Source organism: Platichthys flesus, chromosome 21, assembly GCF_949316205.1.
Source record: "Platichthys flesus chromosome 21, fPlaFle2.1, whole genome shotgun sequence".
Taxonomy (NCBI): domain Eukaryota; kingdom Metazoa; phylum Chordata; class Actinopteri; order Pleuronectiformes; family Pleuronectidae; genus Platichthys; species Platichthys flesus.
This window is the reverse complement of record NC_084965.1, coordinates 11,266,932-11,285,430: the sequence shown is the minus strand read 5'-3', so window position 1 is coordinate 11,285,430 and position 18,499 is coordinate 11,266,932. Positions and strand designations below refer to the sequence as shown.

The 18,499-nt window shown below is 43.8% G+C and overlaps 1 long non-coding RNA gene across 1 annotated transcript in view; it reads left to right on the top strand.

Moving 5' to 3' along the window:
- LOC133932377 (uncharacterized) overlaps positions 1–8,855 on the top strand; it is a 21,651-nt gene extending 12,796 nt beyond the window's left edge. The window contains exon 3 of the long non-coding RNA XR_009911945.1: positions 8,660–8,855. This is a non-coding gene — a long non-coding RNA (uncharacterized LOC133932377). The remainder of the gene's footprint in view (positions 1–8,659) is intronic.
- Positions 8,856–18,499: the final 9,644 nt, after the last annotated feature.

Sequence of the window (18,499 nt, the reverse complement as noted above, 5' to 3'; positions counted from 1 at the left end):
TTCATGGGGCGTGACTAAAGCATTTCGTCTTCTTATTGCTCCTGGTCAATGGCTTCCGTCGCGAGTGGGAGCGGAGGATCAGAGGAGCAGGGGTAGCTGAACGAGGGAGATTTATGAAGCAACCCCAACGCTAGTAGACCCACTGCAAATGGCACGACAGCAATCAAGCCTTTCACAGTGACTGAGCACCAGGCACTTCTCACAATGTAACACAATCATAATACAACCCCGCTGAGGGGGGGGAAGAGATGAGTGGGAATTTAACTTGTGCAGTGACTGTTGGAAACCCCAAGTCTGAACGGTCACACCGAACCTCACATGTTCTTTACTAAACACTTCCTTTGTTGCACATGTGCATTATTTTAAGTGGTGTGTTCTGGTTATGGCATTTGACGATTAGGATTTCTAAAGACTGACATTTAAAAGAAACACCTCTTTCTCCTCAGAAACATCACAGTGTGGTGACGTTTATAGATAAACCTTGTTTGTGCTCCAGCAAGCAAATCAGATCCTTTCAACAACTCTGATTCTAAATGCTTATCTGGATGCCATCAAGTATTAGTTTGATGTACTTCTTACTCTGGACACTCATTTGAAAAACTCCAATCGCTCTTGAGCTCTGTTGATGAGCTTGTGCCAAAGTCTAGAAACGGTGCAGTAACTGAACTGAAAGCCAAATCCTTCATAGGAACACTTCCGCTTCACATCAGCAAAATTCAGATGTTCCAATTCCGGAAGCACAGACACATGTGATGGACGGATCACACAGTTTAAGATCCTAGATTAAAACCAAGAAGTTGGCAAGTCTGATGTCAAACTTCAGTTTTGTCTTCATGCTTCAAAAGACTCTTGGCTAAACAATGAGTCCCTTAGCTGGAAAGTAACTAAGCACATGTACTCAGCTACAGTTTTGAGGCACTTGAGTATTTTCTCTTTATGCTACATTACAATATATTTGTCTGACAAGTTTCTGATAACACACCAAGCTTTTTAAATGCAACAGATCAAAGATTAAACCAGTGATTTCTAATCATTTTGGCTCTTTGCATTGAGTTGTAAACTGCTTCAACAAATAAGTGTTTTTTTCAAAATTTCTCACATGGTTTCACCTCAAGTGATTGAAAAGCTCAGAAAAAAATCTAATAGCAAAGGGAAAAGTCAAATAGTTCAACATTTCTGTATCAGAACTTTTGTTTAAACAGTCTTATCTTCCTGTTGACCTTATGTCCTGATGTGTATAAACTGTCTATCTAAATAACATGCTGCTTTAAGCAATTGTGCTTCGCTATTGATAATCCAAACATGCCATTTATATTAAAATAACAGAGAGAAGGACCAAACCAGTACTTTGGTAGTTCTGATTAGTTTTTAGCAGTTGTATAGTTGTGATTTACTTACAAATAAAACTCTATTCAAAAGTATTTTTTTTTCACATAGCTGTACTTTGACTTTTATGCTCAAATTCAATAGAAACAAAAATGGATTCCATTCATTTCTGATTTACACTAACTCACTGAGCAGGCTCTTTTATTCAAGATGAGTTATTACTGCGGGACAGCACTAAAGCTTCAGAGACCTTGAAGTAAGCACTTAGTGTTGAATCTGTTCAGTTAGACTGAATGAAGGAATGTACTGTTGAAAACCAGAGCCAGGCTTCTGCACCTCTGTGTGTCCATCAGCACATCTACTTGGTACCTTCCACTTGTTATGCCCGAGAGAGAAAGACAGAGAGATGTTTGCCATCTGGTTTCAATTCCACTGAGGCACGACTGTGGATATAAAGCACTTTTTCAAACGTCAACTATTATTGAAAAACATGGATTTCCAAGGAACACACAATGAAAGCTGTGTGAATAATCATAAATAAGACTGAGTACAAGAAACACTGGTGTGCAAATGACCTACAATGATATGATGCAATAGATCGAGAGGGAGGGAGAGAATTTGAAAAGAGGAACAGAGCAAAGGATTAGATGTTGTTATGGAAGATAGATGTTATCAGATCCACTCATCACACCGCAATGTGTGATAGATAGCAACGCGGCACTAATTGATGTGCATCTGTTGCTGCTTTGAATATTGGCCTGTAGCCTTGCATCCAGTGGTGTCTCTGTGCTGTGTGACTGTCAGCTCACATGGAATAATGAGCATTGACAGCTGGTTAACCAACTATGGGATGCAAGAGCACGTCAATGCTTATTTATAATCGGATATTGATTGGTGTGTTCCGATAATTGCTTGTGTCGATGCGTACAGAAAAAGAGGAGATGAGGAGTGTAACTGACAGATGAGACTGTCACAGTATTGAAAACATCAAATCTGGCATATGACTGATTCATCGACATCAAGGCTCTTATGGTTTGAGATTTTCCTGCTGCCGCCAGAAATTAATATAATAACGAAGATGAATGAAACTCAATTTTCACTTATTTTGATTCCATGTGGTGAAAAACCTACACACCTGACTCACCTTTTGGTAGAGCCGTGTCTTATGTTGATTTTACTCTGAAATATACTGTAAAACTTTAAACATTTCTGCGCCAAAAAATAGATAATATATGTTTTCAGATACTACCAACGATAATAACAATACCATCATAATCATAAGGATAATAAAATTATCATAGTTAAAGGTTGCAGCTGAACTAGCATTAGTTTAATTCAACAACAATATTTTTGATCAAAGGTCCTTGTGGTTTCTCAGTTTGATTCATTTGAGTCGGGGGGAATGCAAACCCCAGATTTCTGCAACAAGCTGTGATGTGACGTCATATTTCTTGTTTGAGAACAGCGAGCTGCTCTTTGATAGGCTGCAACAGTGACAAAGCGGTAGTGAGTTGTCAATGGATTCAATTAACTCAGGATGTGTTTTTCTCACCCTCGAAACCCAGCCAGTAATTAGCGGCTGAGTATTTCCCAGTAATTTCACAATAAATTATGTTTTGCTTTGAGGTTAAAATGACCGGCAGCTTTATTGGTCTTGTTGAGGTCGTATGAAAACTGGAGGACCATTAAACACAACAGGCATTAGATATTTAAAGCGAGCCAGCAGCAGGCTTTATTATTACAAGCAATTAGTATGAATGCATGCGAGCTGTTTTGTTCTTTCACCTTTGATGAGGGAGTATTAGGGCAGGACAGCCAAACCAAAAAGCAATAAAGTAAGACAGAGGAGGAGGCAGCGTGTGTGTGAAGCTTCGTAACCCTTGTTATTTCCACTCCGCTCCCTGGAGGATTGGTTCCTATTACAATTAATCCCTAATCAAACTGGGGGCAGCAAACATGATCTGATTTGGCCTTCTCATAGGGAGCCTCTAATCAGTTTCTCCATCCAAATAGGATTTGGAGGGAGGCCAGAGGACACGCACCTCCTCCGTTGTCGAGATTTGAGATGTTATCGCACCCTTTGACGTGTCCTACCAGGGGACGCCCGGGCGTCTTGCAGAGGGCGGTGTCACCACGCATAGTTAGGCAACTGTAAACTTGAATGCAAGGTGATGGAGAACGGCTGAGTTATGTGTCCTCAGGCAAGTCGGTGGCTCCTGAGTTTGTACAGTGCCAGAGAGGGAGGACTGGTGCCGACTGCATAATGTCTGAGGAGAGAGAGACTCTGTAAACACAATCCGATATGTAAGTCACACTTTGGCAAAAATGCTATCCACCGGCACCTGATGCCTGGATACACAGTGACACAACACATCTGCTGGCTAACGATTGTGACTGCGACTAGGGCCACCTCATCAAGGGCATCAGCCGTCGCCCCACTGAGGGACAAGCGAAGGGAAGAGCCTCAGGGCCGAGCCGCTGCTGTAATAAAGAACAACAAGCAGCTGCAAATCACCGGGAGAGCGCTTACATCAAACCATTAAGAGGCTGAGACGCAGCACGCGTGAGGAGGCAGCTGCGGCGTGCGGAGTCGAGAACAAGAAGGAATTAAAAGTAAACTGAAGGAGACACACGCGCTGGTGGAGTGGGCGGCTCGAGTTGAGGAATTCAAACACAATGAGGCAAAGCAGAAAGGGCGTTAAAGAGAGAGGTTTAACCGAAAGTGCTGTTAACTGACCTGCTCCTGGTTGTGGTAAATACAAGCAAATGTATTTTGAACTAATGTTTCCTCTGGATGCAAGGACACAGGGATGGGGACGTTTTATTATAGCAGGAGTCAAACCAGAAAATATGAAATAATGCAATGTCGCTGAGTTATGACAGGAGAGTGTCTGCTGGAGTCCATGCACCCCGTCTCATAAATAACGTTGACCTGAGGTTAATCTAGTAGTTCCGTGCCCCCCTGCAGGTTATAATCATATTTCAGCTGCTTCCACGTTCAAAGTTAAAGTGCAGTGGGACACATTTCTGAGAGTTGGTTTAGAGTTCACCCCACATCAACATTGTGATGATCCCATTCTCATTTTTTTTAAATCGGGATTGTTCAAGCTTCGCCGGAGTTATCTGGTCATGTAAGACCCTCACAGTAAGATGATGATTGTGAAAACTCTGGGAAAGGGGCCTTTAGGTAATGGCTTCCTACATTTCCCAGGATGCAGCACCATGAGTCAACTGTCTGTGAAGAGCAGGGATGTAAAATCAGAATTGCCCTGTGCTTGGATGTTCTGTTTATAATAGTGTTTCATCCCTACTGCCATTGTGAAACTCAATAGTAACAAAAGAGAAACTTAAGGACTCATTGAGATTTTTTATTTATTATAAAAAAATTCTCTCCCTCTTGTCAGCTTTTTCTTCATTTTGAATCTTTACTCCCATTATTATTCTGTATTTTTCTCTAATGTATTGTGTGTTATGTACTGTCTCGTATTCTTCTCTGTGCCATACACCAGTTAGAGATACATTTGTATTCCTACATAATTGCATAGTAAAGTTCTGAATCTCGAATCTATCGTTTGTGTAGATCTTCTGTAAAGAGCCTGAAAGTCATTCCAGGGTAGATACCGGAGCTTTGAGGCTGCAGTGCATGCTGGTCCTCCAAAGGTTTCTCGTCAATAAACTAAATAAAGCTTCTTTTGTGATGGATTTGTTCTTGTTTGATTGCTGAATGCTGAGCCTTGAAAAAGAACCTGACATTTACCAGCAGTGGTTCTTACACCTGGGAAATATTCTGCAGCCGAACACGTCGAGAAAAATAATATTCAGCATTGTGCACATCTTATCGCTCAATAGCAACACTCCGACAGACGACAAGACAGGCGTGGAATGCAAAAGGTAATTGCTGAGTCACCGTAAGTGTTGGATCACCCCATCATCGTTTTCAGGGAGTGTACGTACGCACACTCACACAGGTACATCGTTCATCTTGGGGTTCTCACGAGTGGCCGGCGCATCAGAGCGGGCCTCGCCTTTCAGAAAGTGCAATGGAAAAACAAACACCCACTTCACTCAACTCTGAAAACAGCGAGCGTGGAGGGGAGCGCAAGCAAAGTGAGCACCTCATTTATCAAATCCCAGTTGGCCGTCGGTGGGTGGGCATCACTGTCGAAAGGCCAATTAACAAGGAGCCCGTTGTGAGCACCGCGGAGAGGCCGACTGTTCAAAGAGATTCATCATTAGGAGATAATGGGACCAGAAGAGGAAACACGTCCTCAGCTCCCCAACCCTATTTCCATCTGGAGAAGAGGAGCGAGGATCAAGTATCCGTCTTATGATCCTCGAAAAAATAACAAACCTCTGCGATGATTTTTCTTCCTTTTTTTTTGAACTCCACAAATTTTAAAAATTCAGTTTTACAGCTGGATGTGAAGCCGGTGCCTTCATTTAGAAGAACAGTGTGAAGAAATAAGCCAGAGGAGACGCTTGATCCCAGCTTGGAGCCGGTGCGTGTCCACGGTCGCCTCTTGTCTTGAGCTAAGCATGTCAATGGGGAAGATGGATCTCCAAGCTGAGGCATGAAGACGAGCTGGAGGAGAAGAAGAATGGAGATGTCCCGCAGCGAGCGATCGATACGCCACAGACAACACAGGCAGGGTTGGCGCTCAGAGGAAAATCTTAAAAAATGAATTTGTGGGATTAATTTTTCAGTGTGGACAATAATGAATCCACGAAACCTGCAGGGTTTAGTGGAAAATACTGTGAATAATGAATTGTGAACTTGTGAACTTTGAGAAATTTCTGTCTCGTCGTTTCAAATCGATCACACATATGAAAAGTTAAAACTAGAAAATCTCTAATAAATTTGACATAATTGATGAAGAATTTGTGTGACAAATCACTTTTTTCATAAAAGTCTGAAAGAAAGATGCATTGTGGTAAAAGACAATATTGGAGCTGACTGGCTGCGTGTGGAGGAGGAAGGAAGGTGAAGGCTTTATACAAAGTCTTCTGCGTTATATAAGAAATCAATCGAGTATAATAATAAACAGGGGAAGACAAAGAGAAAGAAGAAGATGAACCAAAGGGAACATTAAAGGTGGAATATGAAACCCTGAACAGGAAGGAACCAAAAACATAAAAAAAGGATAAGAAACAAGACAAAAGGTAACACATAAAAGCGTGAGGGATAATTTCACTAAAGCACTGATGGGTTCAGATCCTGCAGGTTATAAAGCTGCTTCTTCTTCTTTAAAAAAAAAAAAAAACTCTTAATAATTCATTCAAATAAAATCTTGAAGTAAATGCCGAGCACCTGGCCCCACGGCCTCGACAGCTGCACAAAGGGAATCGTCCTTCCCAACTTTCTGTTCACTCGGCTCTCACCTTGGTTTGGCTCGCTGGCTTTTCTGCAGGTTCACTTGGAAAATGGGCTTTTCAGTTAGCGAGTGGGTGCGTGTGTGTGTGTGTGTTGCTGTGTGTGTGTGGGGGAGGGATTTGATGGCACTTCATGTCGAGGTTTCATGTTTTTTGCCCTGCAGACACACACATTAAGAGGCTGTGTAGTGTTTAAGTGGCTCTATATGGGGGCAGCGGTCCCTCATTGGCTGTGACCACGGACGCACACCATTCTCCTCTGAGGATACCTGCTCGTGAACCTGCGAGCTCTCGTGCAAGCTCTTACCTCGACTGCACACTGCTTGAAATTCACACACACACACGCACACACCAGCCCCAGCCGTTGCAGTCTTTACCATGCACACTCAGATGTCCCGGTCTCGCTTTTTATCTCCTCCTCTGTCGTCTTTTGTTCCGTCTCTCTCTGGTTTTGTCTGCATCTCTTTCTGTCTCATGCTCCTTGTATCCCTCGTCAGCTCTCTCTCTCGCTTTCTATTGTTTCTCTGTGTTAGTGACTAAAATATACACATCCACACACACACACACACATCTCTTTCTTTCTCTTTCCCTCTGTCTCCGCCAGACTCTGTCAGAAATATAACCTGCCAAGGTCAGTCAGAGTTAGCAGCTGTCAATCAAACTGGAGCAGGCAGGGAGGCGTGCATGCATGGAACAGAGTGCATGTTGAGGTGTGGGTGTGGGTGTGTGTGTGGTGCAGGGAGGTGGGTGCTGGGTGTGTGTGAGGGCGGGGTCTGCCAGTGTGAGGCCTAAAAAGATAAACACAGGTGGTGAGTGGGGGATAGGGGTGACCTTGCTGCACAGCAACAACATCTGAGCGCCTCTGAAGTAGGAGAAAAAAAAAAAGTGAGCACAGAAGTTTAGGACGAGTGTAACAAAAAAAAAACTTTGGGGAAAGTTTCGTGTCTGATAACTTCTCAGGCACGAATGCCCCGTGTCAAGAGTAAAGAAGTTAACTATAAGAACAAAAGATTTTCCGTTGTCATCATGAAAACTTTCATCGCAGCTGCGCCACCTTAACTCCTCAGAAAACACCTAACTCAACAGTATATTACCATCAGTCTTAAAAAGCCTTTTGAAGCTGGAAGGCCACGTTTTCTATGCATGAGCCTAAAATCTCAATTACTGGTTGGTTTGCAGCGCCGCTCCTTGTTGTTGCCCCGATTCGTTTTTTAATTGAAAGGAGGCTCGTAGCTTTTCCAGGTATCTAGTCGAGATGCAGTGGAGTTTAAAATGATGTCATAGAGTTCTCGAGAGGTGCAAATTAGCCTCCACACACACACACACACACACACATATACAAACACACACATCCACTGTGTCACCTCATTACTGTTTGTTTGCGTTTATTGCATTCAGGCCTCTATGGGATATATACACAGTGTTAGGCTAGAAGGGAAGAAAGCTGTTTATCTTTTCTCTTTCTCCTACACACACACACACACTAACAGAAATCAGTCGTCAAGGGGCGTTACAGTGGATATCAGTGTTAACACAAGTAATTGCCTTCCTGCTCGGGAGCTTGTGAGTGTTAATCCAGCTTGACAAAGTTTGCTCCTCAGCGCGTGACTCACAGCGTTTTATCTGCACCACTTTGGTTTCTGCTCCTGCCAGGACCACCTCGGTGGCATGTGCTGCATTAGTCTCACAGCTGATAGGACCACGGAGGGCAAGTCTATCATCTTTTGGAAGAGGAGAAGAAGAAAAAGAAGAGACATCCCCAATTGGTTGATGAGTGCGAGAGAGGAGTCGAGCGAACCTTCTTAAAAAACCCCTAATCTTATCAACTAAATACATTACCACACTTCCCAGCTGGATGAAGACAATGTTGGAATTGCTATGCCTGCAGCAGCCGCACGGTTTATCTTTTATCCTCCCGATAAGATAAAACCTTTTTCTCATTTCCCTTTGTTTTACGTTTCAGACGCTGGAGACAAGGTGATCCCTCCTGGAGGTGTGAGTGCCCATGTTGAGCAGCCTGTTACCGGCAGGAAAGATGTCATTCATTATGAAAAATGCTTAATGAGATCCCTCCCGATACTACCTCCCGATTCCAAACTAGACTAGCGCCCCTCTGAATTGTTAATGGTGATATTAAATATTTAAGATATGAATAAAGACTGAGTTGACAAAGCAATTAGATATTGACTGACCTTTTCGGTGTGCTTAGTATTCAGTATCCCTCGCTCAAGATTCATTTTACTGCCACGCCGAGAGGAAGCCGCGGTAAAGATCTATTCGAGTTGGTTGTTGCCGGAGGAGTCTGGGGGACAATCTCCATTTTCTCCAAAGTTTTCATGTGTTCAGCAAAGCTTATGCAACAGCGCAGGTTGATGTGACACGGAGTTATAGGCTGTAGCCCTGAAAAGCAATGGAAGGACAAATTTCTGCACCACTGAAGTGGAAAGGATGGCGCCAAGTCATTTTTTTTATCAGGAACGGCCCTCAACATGAATTTCACAGCAACTCACTACCAGAGGCTCCAGGGAAACTGCCTAGCTCATTATTTCACGTGTCTTCGTCCTGCTGGATTCCATAAAAGACGATAGCAGCGGTGTGAATTTCATCGAGGTCCAGTTTTGTACTAAAAAGGTTTCAATAGTGGGAAACAAAACGGTACATGAAGGCAAGGAAACAACTCTTATGGCTTTATACCAAAGTAGCAAAAGAAACAGAAATGAGAATCGTGTCCATGTGAAGAATCATTCCAGCTGATTTACTGACTCCTTCTTTAAATCCCAGCAGATCTGGGCATCGACAGCATATCTCCCTATGGGATTTTTCTATGACATCTTATTTGGGGGTTCAACTGGGTTATTTCCACTCACAGCAAATATAATAAACAAACCTTGTAGCTGCACTAAGGTGAACCACGTTCATTAAAGTCGAAGCTATTGAGAGTGTCTCCAACCATTGACTAATGGGCTCCGAGCATTGGAAGCAATTAGAATGGCAGCTCTCCAATTTTCTGTTCCATAGCAATTACAGTGAAGTCTCTGTGCCTCCTCCGCCAGCTAGATAAGGAGCAGAATGTTCGGGGGGGGAGCAAAGAGAGCAGAGTGATGGCTGAAGGTCTCTGCACACAAGCGAGGCTCCTTCTCCTGCAGCCAAGGTCCCGCAGGTAGATTCTCAACACTGCGATGTTTAACCTGGGCTGGAGATGTGATCCGGGAGGCGGGGGGTGGGGGGGCAGGCCTATTACCGTTGACATGAAGTAGACACAGATGACAGATCTCAGGCCGACACTAAAGCTGAAGTTTCTCAACCCCGGGTGTTACCTCGCTCTGTGCGGCTGTGTCTGGCAGCAGCAGCAGCAGCAACAATATACGCCACCAGCATATTGGCCCTGTGAAATGGCCTGCAGTGGGTGAGTTCATATTTTCAGCCTGACAGGAAAAGAACTGTCAAGTGTAACCAGGTATGTTTAGTTTAGTTTCTATATAAATCTCTTGTGACGAACGTGTCAGGCTTGGCTCTTACTGGTTCTGTCAGGCAATGCAGATTCTGATGGGAGAGGGGGATGATGTCCTGCCTTTAACATGATTGCCCTGTGACACTAGTTCAGTTAAAATGCGTGGTTATGGAAGACAATGGTCATCTTTTCACATCTTTTCCTGTGTGCCAGGTTTTTCAGATTCCCTGGGATCATCCTTTTGGATTTCTGGATTCTAGATTCTCGTTGATAAAGGAGATGGAGATCTAGATACCCTCCGGTGTTATATTTGAGTCCTTCGTGAACCCCGGATGAGTTTCACAAGCCTTTCCTCCGAGTGAGGGCGGAAGTTAAAAAGCATCCAAGTGGTCTAAAGAGATCCGAAAGCTCCTCAGTTCTTCCTTGTGCTCTGGGGAAGCCATTTGGAGGGGGCGGCTGTTAAGGCAGGTGGTATAACACCATCTTCACAGACAGCAGCGTGAGGGGGGATTCAGACGATGAGTTTGAAAGGCTCCCCTGACAGCACCTGGAGGAACTTAGGTTCCTCCTCCTGAGGATCGGCTTCATGTCTCACTGAGCCTCAACACCTGAAACCTGGTGGGAAGGCTTCCTGGAGGGGAAGGCTGTGGACCGTCTGCTCCACAAAACCCAAGAGGGCTTTTTTTTTTGCTGTAAATCATCTATGGAACAAACTGGCCATGCAAACACGTTTCTTGAGACTATGGCATTACAACTTCAGCATATACTGTGTATGGGGGGGTACATCTTTCTGCGTCTGTGCCTCTCACAGCCTCGTTGAATTGTGTCAGTGTGAAGGGGATTGTAAATAATAAGCTCTTATGGAGCCACGGAGACCTGTGTCAGAATATGAAACTATGAATGATGTTTATGTGTCTATACTTAGCTTCATGTTTATATGCTGTTCATAAAAGCCAGAAACCTCCATATCAGGTCTTTGTTAAATCCACTTCATAAACACATACCTGCAGAAATGACATCAGCAACACCCTTTGTCTCGTGTGGGTCCATCACACACACACACTGACACACACACATGAAAGTATAGAGAGGCCACCGACACCACTGGCTAATTAGGGACTGGCCTCATTAGTCACTTAGTCTCCATCTCTGGCCTCAGCAATTATCTCTCAGGACCACACTGAGGTTGAGCCTCCATGTCTCTTTCTATCTCTCTCACACACACACACACACACACACCCCTCTCTCTCTATCTCTCTCTCACCACTGAAGACAGGAGCGTGTGTGCGTGGGCAGATTGTTTTAGGAAAATCTACCTGACGGAAATTGACCTGACGTGACTCGGGTGCAAATCAAGTTCATGGCCGAGGTCGTACGTATTTATCCAAAAATAATAAGCCAATATCTAAATCGCGGCATTCATATTTGCAACATTGTTATTTTAGTCCTATATTTATTTATTACTGTAAGATTTCATGGAAAACACAATTTGGGTTATAGGTCTTTTGTTACATAAACATACTTTACTGTCAGTTAATTGCAATATTAGTCTCCATGTCATGAAACAAATATAGATATACATATATAAACAATATTCTTTATTGTTTTACCCAGCTTCGTCTTTCAATGTGTGTGTTTTTTAGGAGATTCCAGAAGCGACATCCATCTCCTCACAGCACATTTCTGTATTAATTTGCGCGGCCTCTTTTTGCAGCAGTTCTGTCAGACTGATGAAAATGTTTTTACTTAATTTGCTTGTGTTTCCTTCAGCTGCATTGCGTTTAGCTCTCAGGGCCACTGTAAATAAGCCTGAGTTGATTCACACAGGCGACATGAACTTAATTCCCTCACACACACTCTTGGTCGTCTGCGGCCCGGAGGCTGTTAGGAGGCAGCGTTGTGACTGTGTGGTGTGAGAAACAGAAGCGCCCCCATTAACACACTGTGATGACGCTCTGAAGACGAGGACCGGCTGCGCTGGGGTAAAAGCATCTAGCTCTATTAACCTGAGAGTGACCTCCCCCCCACCCCCACCCCCACCCCCACCCCAACAAATCGCTAGTATGAGGCAATCTTCGTGCTACAGTTGGTTTCAGTGCAGCCTTGTAGCGAGTAGATATCACTGCTGCACATTCAGCAATATTTCAAATTACAATTAGGTCAATAAGATACGAAGTAACCCTGCAGGATGTCAGAGGAGTTATCTCTCTGAAAAAGGTTGAGATTCGAAGAAGTCAGAGGTTCAGAAACGAAGTGAAAACACAGAATAATCTCACTTACACTCACTCACTGCAGGTTCGAACCACTTTCTTTTTCCCTTTGATTCAGCAGACTGAAGCACGTCCACACGGGTCAGCTCAGCTTCCTCAAACCGCCGGAGGTATTTTCCTCTCCAAGTGCGGCTGAATCGCTGCGCACACATTTGGACTATTATAAAATTGCGCATTATACAAATGATCATTAGAACTAATTGGCCAACATGAAACTCTTGGTATTTTTCCATTCCCTCTCCTGTGGGTCTTGAATCTTTGATTCTTCATTAGAGCTCACGGACCAAATTTGACCCCTTTCCATCAGGGTGGGAGCAGAAGAAGAATATTTATTGTTTGTTGATCTCCTCCTTCCCCCCCCCCCGACTAAAGTAAAGGCTGAATTTGAATCTGGACTATATTAAATAGGCCGCTGGATGGTCAAAGTAGCAGGTATTTGACTGGCACATTATTTGGATTACCACTCTGTGCCTGTCTGCCCCCCATCTAATTTTCTCCACCACTCGGAGGAGTAGGTAATTAGCTGCCTCTGCCCTGCCTGCTTCGTTTTACAACATGAGCAACTCACACAGGTCTGTTCAGGCCAGATCCGAGCCTGCAGGTAACTGCCAATACCACAGCCCTCTCCAGGCCTCACACACTAAAGCAGTAAACTGTGAGTAGTATTTTTCCTGATGCTTGACTGGTAACTGGTGAAGCTTCTGCAAAACACAGCCGCTTTCAGACATACTCTGGACCTTTTCTGTACGTGACAATGCAATAGTCCGAGTCGGTTGATACAGACTTTTTTCACAGAACTTTTCTTGCAATCCCCAAAAGGAGAAAGTCCAAAAAATGTCAGAATAGACATAGATAAAGGGCAAACGCAGATGTGCTGTGAACAAAAACACCTAACCCTTACCCTAGCTCTAACCCGGCACCACCAAACCGAAAGGCTCTGGACATGTTCCTGTCGCTGTGAACGGGCCTGACCTGCTGCGTTCTTCGTCCGGGAAAGGAAAATGTGAAAATGTCTGAAAACAGCTCATCTCAAAACCTCTCAAGTTTGTCACTTTCTTGTTGTGCAGTTCGAGATATTGTTTAACGAAAAGTTTTTTTTCATAGATGCAAATAGTTTGTCGTGCTTTCTCCCTGTCATGGAAACTGAAAACTGGGTGTTTGTGAACAGCAGGAAAGGAAAAGACGGATCAACCCTCCAGGTGTGAGTGAGTCAAATCAGGAAGTGAGGCAGACTGCTGGTTGGTAGCACGCAGAGTCAGGTGGAGCAATTTCCCTCGCTGCCGAGTCACTCCAGACTTTTACACCTATTTGTGTTTTCAGGTGTTTGTTGCTTTGACAGAGAGTCTTGATCAAAAAGTGCAGACTTTGATCTGACTTATAACCAGGAGATGAACAAGTGGGCAGAGCAACTACATAATAGATGTACTCTGTAATGATTGAAAAGGGCAAATACCTTTTCACAAGAAACACATGTAGGTAAACCAAGGGGCTGCATTGAGGACCACAGGCTGTTCATGGACTCTGTACTTTTATGAAGCTTTACATGGAGGGCACGATATTTGTGGCACTGGAGACCGCAGCAAGTCTTGAGTATCTCTGTGACGACTTTGTTCCTCAGCCAGGAGGCACTGTGGGGAAAACAAACCTGACGTGTCTCCTGCACTGCTCGCACAAAAGGTCAGACACCCCTATTCCTCCGACTTTCAATCCAAAGGAGCTTAAACAATTTCATATACTGTCCCGGTGAATGAGAAACAACCTGAAGGGAGCTGGATGTACTCTCTAATTAAAGACACCTGCTTGTTATCAGGTGTTGTGTTTTTATTAATATTTAGAATCATTACACTAATGTTTTTTGTAATTTTGTCCCTGAGGTGTTCAAGATTCAGAAAACCTTTATTATAATTGAAATGTCCATATAACAATAAATGTACAATTAGAACAGTACTCAGTACAGCGAATACCACAAAGCCCAACAGTCTGCTCCTTTGTCCAGTTCTGCACCAAAGTGTAATGGGTTCTTTCTTGGCCCAAGTCCCATCCATTCACCAGGTTTCATAGCCTCTGTATGATTGTGCTGTTAAATCGACCAACTAACCAGCTAACCAGCCAACAGGGGTGAAAACATAACCTCCATGGTGGAGGTACAAAAAAGCAAAGAATCAAAACTGAGGATGCAGACAAGATGAAATTATTTAAAGTGTGCTTTGCCGGCCTGAGATCTCCGTGGTTCCACATGTGAGGGACCCAGACACGGTTAGAGCCGGACAATTCAAGACTTTAAATACAAGCAGCCAAACCTGGAAATCAATTTGAAAACTCTCAGGAAGCAAGTGAAGGGCAGCAAGTATCGAGGTAATTGTTTCTCTTAGTATGTGATAACAGCCTGGCAGCAGTGTTCTGTATCAACCTCACTCTTTGAATGTTTCACCTGCTGACACCAGATTGGAGTTTGAAACAGATAGAAGCCGTGATGACCTTCTCCTAGTGTGTTTACTAAAGTCATGACAACTGAACATCAGACGACAAATCAGATTCACTCAGAGGCTGCAGGTCAGTCTCAGAACATTATTGGACAAGGCAGCCAGACAAGAGGAGAAGTGATTAAAGCTGCAGGTGCTGGGGCCACGGGGGGGTAATTATAAATTACCTCTGATTTGGAGTCATTCAGCTGCAGGACGTTTTTGGACATCTGATGTTTGATTTCAGTCAGTGGGCGTATACGTGACCCGAGCACGATGAGACCCGACGGGACACAAGGGGCTGGACCGGGTTTCAAACTTAATATGAGGAATGATGTTCAGGTTGAGGTCAGGTTGGTCGAACTAATGAACAAGGTTATGGAGCCTTTTCGGTTTTGGCCGTCAATACGGGTGTCATAGGACAGTTGTAAAATGTAAATCCTGTGGGGCTCTGACAACAAGCAGACAAGGAGTTTGGCCTCATAGTGACATGTGGACAGAGGGCGCCAAGGCAAAGATCACAAGGTGATACTTTGCATTCTGCTGGAAAGATATGACATTTTCTTTCTATTGCAGGGGAGCGTTTTGTCCAGTTAGCTCCAGAGCTCATTAGTATCGGAGCTGAACACGGACTGGTGTCAGCACAGGACAAACTGCCCGACCTCGCATCTGTGGCTCGATGACGCCAGGAGCTGACCAGAGTGACACACAGGCAGTTGACTGAGCAGCTAAATAAAATTTTTAGTGAAATGAATCAGAGCCGGGTGATAAGACCAACATCCCATATCCCCAATATCCAGATAATGACAGATGACTTTAAATGATCAGTGTTGGGTTTTCTCCCCACTGCTTCGGCCATTCCTTCTCCCCCGTGTCTCCTCCCAAGACCGAGACCGACTGAGACTGATTGACTGGAATCATTTTGCTTGATGAAGTTCCACTGCTATTAGCCTTGACTTTGTATATTTTAAACTGTTGACTATATTCCACGACTGGCACAGCACTAAAACAAAGTGTGAGGATCTGTGCAATGTTTTCTTGGGGACTGATAAAGCTTATGATCATTATCATCTCACTAGCGAGCACCACAAAGGTCTTATCATGGCTTAGCAATGTATTTATCCAGGCTCGCAGGAGCCAGCATGAAGGTCAAATCCTTTACGTAGAAATTATTATAATTATTATAATTTGTCTTAGCAGCTGAGAAACTCTGGTTAAAAAGCAATTAATATATGTAAATCAAACCACTCAGATGCAAATACTTCTTACTTCTGAGGTTTGCAGGAGAATGTTCTATTTGCTACAAAACAATTCTCTAAAAGTCTTTTCCTCGACTGTTTTGATTCCAGCCTCAATGTCCGGCCAGCGCTGAGGTTCACAGAAAAACAAACACTCTCTGCTCAAACGTCTCGATCCTACCGTCCTCTTCTGAGGGCGAGTCCACGAGCCTGCATGAAACCCCAAGATATCTGTCAGAGGTGGTGATTTATCACAGAACCACAGCCAGTCTGCAAGTAAATAGCAAAATGTAGGCTTCAGCAGAGTGTGTGTGTGTGAGTGTGAGTGTGTGTGTGAGAGAGAGAGCGAGGGAGAGAGAGAAACATGCATACCTAAGCACACGCTCCAGCTCTTGAGGGAAATATATTGCATACTCAAACCGCAGTTGACTTTATTATTGTGACCACTGTTTTAAAGGACAGCAGGAAGACCAGGCCCCTCAATTTATTAGTTCTGGTGACAGACTGTGTAGTGAAGAGAAACAGCAGCGTGACTGGAGCCGCAACCTTGGATCCCATTGTCCTCGCAGACCTGAAGCCTGCTGGGGTTTGTTTATTTTACCAGTCTCGTCCTGATTTACGCCTGAGAACACTGCATTTAACTGGCCGGTGGGAGAGAGAATCAGCTTTTACTGTGGGTGGGAAACCATCGGACTGGACGGAACAGGTGTAATAAAGTGAGCCAGCAACACGTCATTATAGTATATAGCCGAAATTAAAACACAGAGCAAAACATCAGCAAGTGGACTGAGAGCAAAGCCAGAGTGGGACTAATATATTTGTGCGGAGCAATGGCTGCTGCTGGAAATTGGTTGCTTCTGGGCATGTTGACTAGAGAAATCCATCATCGTGATGGGCTGGATATTGCAGCGTGCACTTTTGGCGTTCAAGTATGACACAAATATATCATCGAGTGAAAATCGGGTGTTTGCACCGCTGCGCCCCCCCCCCCCCCCCCCCCCCCCACGATGGGACAACATGCTCCGTCATGATTGTTATTAGTGGTTTGATAAGAGCGTTGGCCCGGACTCTGCCTCGATGGAAGGGGGAGCACAGATGTGATGACTGGCTCGTGACAGTCCGTGGACCACATCAGCGCTTTTTAACACCATCATAACTTCATAAGCTGGATTAGCATGTTCTTTTCCTAATATGACGACCTGTGAAAAAGGCCTTTTTCGCAGCTTCAAACTGAGCAGACGGGTGATTAGCCAGAATAATTGGAAGCACCCCTGTGGGCGTGCAGTGTCCTTAATAACTTATTAAGTCATCTGGGCAAATTAATACGTCTGGTCATTGAACTAATAAAGTTCACGTGGCACTGCGAGGCTTCCACAGGTCTGAGTGAACGGCTGACTAAATTACACATGGCGAGTTCATTGTATGTTTCTGGGGGGTGGATCTGACCAGAAGAACACATCAGAATTTTTTATTGGGCTTTTTATTTATATATTCCAACTTGGCAGGTGTGGTAATTTTGTAATATGTACAATATTATGAATCCAAACATTGGCTGTGAATCCATTACATGCGGCTGCAGATCTAAGATGACCTGTCTACAATTACACAAGGCTACCTAAGCATTAACTTTATATGATACCACCGGGGCCAGGACTTTTTTTTAAATATTTTTCCTTCACACTGTAGGCGTCTTTTATGGAAGACATTTCACATTTCACAGAAGGAAAGGTACAGAAATAATTAAAGAACTATGTGTCATTTCCATGTGGCTGCTTTCGGGTGCTGGGCCCTGGTCTTGCACGCTTCCTAATGATCATCATTAGGATCAGTGATTTTCCCCGGCACTATGTCCATGAGGACTATAAAAGCCACTATGACAGGAAAGGGAATGATAGATATAGAAGGTAACCAGGTGGGTATTGTTTCAGATATCTCTATTACAATTCTTCTATATTCTATCCAGAGAGTAAAACCTTTGCAAGTTTTAAAGCATTAAGGAGAATGCTTGAAAAACATTTGTTCAATTAACTATTCTTTTTAAAAAACAATCATCAAAACAGATGCTTGAAGGCCAAAAGTAACGAGAAACTAAATTAATCAGCAGGAAGTTTTATTTTATGTTCTTTGGTTAACAAGGTTTATGCTGATGTGAATAAAACATTTTCCTCCCATTCTTTTTTTCCAATTCAAATCAAATGAAAGTCAAATTAAAATTAAAATGATGCGATTCTCTGTTTAGTTGACTTGCATCACATTAAAGACAGAATCAACAGCAGGTGGGATGAGCAGAGCGTCTGCTGGCGTTTCCCGTGGTCCCATAGTTCCCAGTCCACCTGTTGGAGAAGCATCGTCCCACTTTTACTCCATCATCCACATGACATC